Source organism: Oncorhynchus nerka, linkage group LG19 (genome assembly GCF_034236695.1).
Source record: "Oncorhynchus nerka isolate Pitt River linkage group LG19, Oner_Uvic_2.0, whole genome shotgun sequence".
In the NCBI taxonomy this organism is placed as follows: domain Eukaryota; kingdom Metazoa; phylum Chordata; class Actinopteri; order Salmoniformes; family Salmonidae; genus Oncorhynchus; species Oncorhynchus nerka.
The window spans coordinates 20,305,245-20,311,244 of record NC_088414.1 but is presented as its reverse complement, the minus strand read 5'-3'; positions in this window follow the sequence as shown (position 1 = coordinate 20,311,244).

Genomic DNA, 6,000 nt, shown 5'->3' with positions numbered 1-6,000 from the left:
CACGGTGGCTAGGAATAACTCCCTAGAAAGGCCAGAACCTAGGAAGAAACCTAGAGAGGAACCAGGCTATGAGGCGTGGCCAGTCCTCTTCTGGCTGTGCCGGGTGGAGATTATAACAGAACATGGCCAAGATGTTCAAATGTTCATAGAGAGCCTACTTATATTCACACAGGACACTGGATAAGACAGGAGAAGTACTCCAGATATAACTGACCCTAGCCCCCCGACACATAAACTACTGCAGCATAAATACTGGAGGCTGAGACAGCAGGGGTCGGGAGACACTGTGGCCCCATCCGACGATACCCCCGGGCCAGTGACAAACAGGCAGGATATAACCCCACCCACTTTGCCAAAGCACAGCCCCACACCACTAGAGGGATACCTTCCACCACCAACTTACTACCCTGAGACAAGGCCGAGTATAGCCCACAAAGATCTCTGCCACGGCACAACCCAAGTGGGGGCGCCAACCCAGACAGGAGCTATATATATCAAAGCTATACACTGTGTATACAAAACACAGACTACCTATAGTTTTTAAAAAAATAGGGCCAAGTTCTCTTTTATTCTGAATGCAATTCTGCAACTAATTGCACTTCGCACGTGCACTCTGAAACTGCACTTACCCGGCCTGTTTGTTTGTAAATATCCTTTGCTATTTATTTTACATTTTTAGATGTTATATGTTTTATGACTGCTGCAAGATTAATTGCCTCTTTGAGGACATGAATGTTTTCTGAAAATGAATCAATATTAGGAAGGTGTCCTTAATGTGTTATACACTCAGTGTATGTAAGTTGATTATACAGACAATTTGGGACTTTCAACACAATAATATTTCTACCTTTGAGCCAAAAGAGAATCTCATTCATGCTGTTGACAATAGCCCTCTGTGTACATTGAAAGGCTAAATGTGCTGCTCTGTTCTGGGCCAGCTGCAGCTTTTCCATGTCCTTCTTTGCAACACTTGGCCACATCACTAGGAAATAGGCAATATCAGATAAAACTAGAGCCTGCAGGACTTGTTTGGTCAACTGTAGTGTTAAAAAACGCTGAGCATCTCTTTTATCACAGACCTCCCCCCAAATGTACAACAATTCAATCAATATGCCTTGACCATGAGAGTTTACAGTCTAAGGTGACACCAAAAAGTTCAGTGTCCTCAACTTGCTCGACAGCCACATCATTCATTACCAGACTCAGCTGATGTCTAGAACTTAGGGAATGATTTGTTAGAACCAGTAAAGAGAGCTTTACCATTCTTGGGTAGAGGAATGACTTTAGCGTCCCTCCGGGTCTGAGGACAAACACTTTTCTCCAGACTCAGATTAAAGATTTGACAAACAGGAGTGGCAATACAGTCCGCTGCCATCCTGAGTAGCTTTCCATCTAAGTTGTACGAAAAAAGTATGAACATGTATACACTCAGTACTGTAAGTCGCTCTGGATAAGAGCGTCTGCTGAATGACTAAAATGTCATGGAAAATATAAATGTCAATAACAGTTGGTTTTCCCACAAACTTTACAGAATTCAAAATTGCAATGCCTTTCTTTCATCATTAGGTCTGTTATGCATGAATATGATGGCTCACAGTTGTTGTTGGCATTTCATTCCTGAGTTTGCCCACTTTGCCAGTGAAATAGTCATTAAAATAATTGGCAACATCAAAAGGTTTTGTGATGAATGAGCCTTCTGATTCAATGAAAGATGAGAGTTCAATTAGTCTTTCTGCCCATCATTTCATTTTGGATTGATTAGATTTTTTAAGATCCCCATTAGCCGATACCAACAGTCTAACTGGGGTTCGACACATAATGAAAAAGACATTACAGACAAAATGCTTTACAATTGACATACATATAAAAACATGAACATGTAGTGTGTATGTATCTATCAGTTACACATACATGACAGTACATACAACAAGTAGGTCCCATGGGGGAGAGGTGTTGTGCCATGGGGTATTGCTTTATTTGTCTTTTGAAACCAGGTTTGCTGTTCACTTGCACTATGTAAGATGGAAGGAAGCTCCATGCACCCATGGCTCTGTATAATACTGTACATTTCCTTTTAAAGTACTATAAAGCATTTTTCCATCATACTTGATCATATTTATCTTAATTTCATAATAGTTTCTTCTTTTTGTTCAGTTTAGTCACATCATTTCTCAATTTACAATACGTTTGCCAATCAAATGTAAGCCAGACTTATTAGCCACTCCTTTAGCTTCATCTTTCTCAACCATACAGTTTTTCCGTTCCTCATCGATCCACGGAGCCTTAAAAGTTCTAACAGTCAGTTTCTTAATAGGTGATGTATGAAACTTACTCCTTAGCCTAACGTGTCCCCACTTGCACCAGCATATAGCTAGCCTTTTGCATGGCGTGACTGGTAAGGCGGCTTCAGGAAGGCGGTCACGGGCTAGCAAAGCAGCAGTCCTGAGTAGAGCCTCCGTGTGAGCCAAAACAGGAGGAAGTGGTACTCGCCACAAGCAAGCAGCGTGACGTCCTTCACACATGCTTATCAATAACTGGAAGAAACAATGACATAAGTGCAGTTGTCTGGATGCTCCTCATTACACACATAACTGCCCCCAAAAATGTACATCTACAAAACATTGTGTATGATCTCTTGCACACTATTTTAGGCCTAGTCTTTGGAATTGAGGCTTTTCTGGACATAACTGCTATATGATGGTCACTGTATACAATGAGTGTGGATACAGCTTCACAAAACAGTTTTGCAGCATGAGTCAATACACATAGATGATGTAGTTCCTGTAGTGTCTGTAAACACCCTGGTAGGTTGATTAATGAACCAGATGACAGGCACTGGTTACAGTGACAAGCTTTCCCTTGAGCGGACAGTAGAATGAATACGAGTCTATATTCAGGTCACCCAAAAAATAGACCTCTGTTAAACATCACACACATTATCAAGCATTTCACACATATTATCCAGATACTGACTGTTAGCACTGCTATAGGCACTTGGTGGCCTATAGCAGTACCCCAAAAGAACAGGCTTGTACCCCAAAAGAACAGTCTGTTAGGACATCTACTGTGTGCATGACACAAGTAATTTTTCCAACAATTGTTTACAAACAGATTATTTCACTTATAACTCACTGTATCACAATTCCAGTGGATCAGAAGTTTACATACACTAAGTTGACTGTGCCTTTAAACATCTTGGAAAATTTCAGAAAGTGATGTCATGGTTTAGAAGCTTCTAATTTACATCATGTGAGTCAATTGGAAGTGTACCTGTGGATGTATTTCAAGGCCTAACTTCAAACTCAGTTACTCTTTGCTTGACATCATGGGAAAATCAGAAGAAATCAGCCAAGACCTCAGAAAATAATTGTGGACCTTCACAAGTCTGGTTCATCCTTGGGAGCAATTTCCAAACGCCTGAAGGTACCCCGTTCACCTGTACAAACAATAGTATGCAAGTAGAAACACCATGGGACCACGCAGCCGTCATACCGCTCAGGAAGGAGACGCGTTCTGTCTCCTAGAGATGAGCGTACTTTGGTGCAAATCCATCCCAGAACAACAGCAAAGGACCTTGTAAAGATGCTGGAGAAAACAGGTACAAAAGTATCTATATCCACAGTAAAACAAGTCTTATATTGACATAACCTGAAAGGCCGCTCAGCAAGGAAGAAGCCACTGCTCCAAAACCGGCATAAAAAAGGCAGACTACGGTTTGCAACTGCACATGGGGACAAAGATCATACTTTTTGGAGAAATGTCCTCTGGTCTGATGAAACTGTTTTGCGATAATGACCATCGTTACATTTGGAGGAAAAAGGGGGATCCTTGCAAGCCGAAGAACACCATCCCAACCGTGAAGCACGGGGGTGGCAGCATCATGTTGTGAGGGTGCTTTGCTGCAGGAAGGACTGGTGCACTTCACAAAATAGATAGCTTCATGAGGAAGGACACTTATGTGGATATATTGAAGGAACATCCTAAGACATCAGTCAGGAAGTTAAAGCTTGGTCGCAAATAGTCTTCCAAATGGACAATGACCGCAAGCATACTTCCAAAGTGGCTTAAGGACAACAAAGTCAAGGTGTGGCCATCCCAAAGCATTGACCTCAATCGCATAGAAAATGTGTGGGCAAAACTGAAAAAGGATGTGCGAGCAAGGAGGCCTACAACCCTGACTCAGTTACACTAGCTCTGTCAGGGGGAATTGGCCAAAATTCCCCCAACTTATTGTGGGAAGCTTGTGGAAGGCTACCCAAAATGTTTGACCCAAGTTAAACAATTTAAAGGCAATGTTACCAAATACTAATTGAGTGTATGTAAACTTCTGACCCACTGGGAATGTGATGAAAGAACTAAAAGCTGAAGTAAATCATTCTCTCTACTATTATTCTGACATTTTACATTCTTAAAATAAAGTGGTGATCCTAACTGACCTAAGACAGGGAACTTTTGCTAGGATGAAATGTCAGGAATTGTGAAAAACTGAGTTTAAATGTATTTGACTAAGGTGTATGGAAACTTCAGACTTCAACTGTATACATACCTACTCTATCAAGGATTTTTCTTTATTTTTACTATTTTCTACACTGTAGAATAGTGACGACATCAAACTATGAAATAGCACATATGGAATCATGTAGCAACGAAAAAAGTGTTAATCAAATCAAATAAGCAAAGAGAAACGACAGTCGATCATTAATTTATTACATGAAGGTAAGTCTATCTGGGAACATTTCAAGAACTTTGAATGTTTCTTCAAATACAGTCGCAAAAATCATCAAGCACTATGATGAAACTGGCTCTCATGAGGACCGCCACAGGAAAGGAAGACACTGAGTTACTTCTGCTGCAGAGGATAAGTCCATTAGAGTTACCAGCCCAAATAAATGCTTCTATCATGACACAAGGCGAGACCCAGATGCAGACACATGAGGCAGATGGTTGGAGTTTAAGATGTTTAATCATCCAAAAAGGAGTAGGCAAGAGAATGGTCGTAGACAGTCAAAAGGTCAAAGCCAGTTCAGAGTCCAGGAGGTACAGAGTGGCAGACAGGCTCGGGGTCAAGGCAGGCAGAAAGGTCAGGCAGGTGGGTACAAAGTCCAGAAACAGGCAAGGGTCAAAACTGGGAGGACTAGAAAAAGGAGAATAGTAGTACGGGAAACCCACTGGTTGACTTGGAACATACAAGATGAATTGGCACAGAGAGACAGGAAACACAGGGATAAATACACTGGGAAAACAAGCGACACCTGGAGGGGGTGGAGACAATAACAAGGACAGGTGAAACAGATCAGGGTGTGGCAGCTTCACAGAGTTCAAGTAACAGACACATCTAAACATCAACTGTTTATAGGAGACTGTGTGAATCAGGCCTTCGTGGTCTAATTGCTGCAAAGAGACACCAGTAAGAAGAAGAGAACTGCTTGGGCCAAGAAACATGAGCAACAGACATTAGACCTGTGGAAATCTGTCCTTTGGTCTGATGAGTCCAAATTTGAGATTTTTGGTTCTAACTGCAGAGTAGGTGAACGGATGATCTCCGTGTGTGTGGTTCCCACCATGAATCATGGAGGAAGAGGTGTTATGGTGTGGAGGTGCTTTGCTGGTGACACTGTCTGTAATTTATTTAGAATTCAAGGCACACTTAACCCGCATGGCTACCACCGCATTCTGCAGCGATACGCCATCCCATCTGGTTTGTGCTTAGTGGGACAATAATTTGTTTTTCAACAGGACAATGACCCAACACACCTCCAGGCTGCGTAAGGGCTATTTGACCAAGAAGGAGAGTAATGGAGTTCTGCATCAGATGACTTGGCCTCCACCGTCACCTGATCTCAACCCAAATGAGATGGTTTGGGATGAGTTGGACTGCAGAGTGAAGGTATAGCAGCCAACAAGTGCTCAGCATATGTGGATTCCATATGTGTTATTTCATAGTTTACAATGTAGAAAATAGTAAAAATAAAGAAAAACCCTTGAATGAGTAGGTGTGTC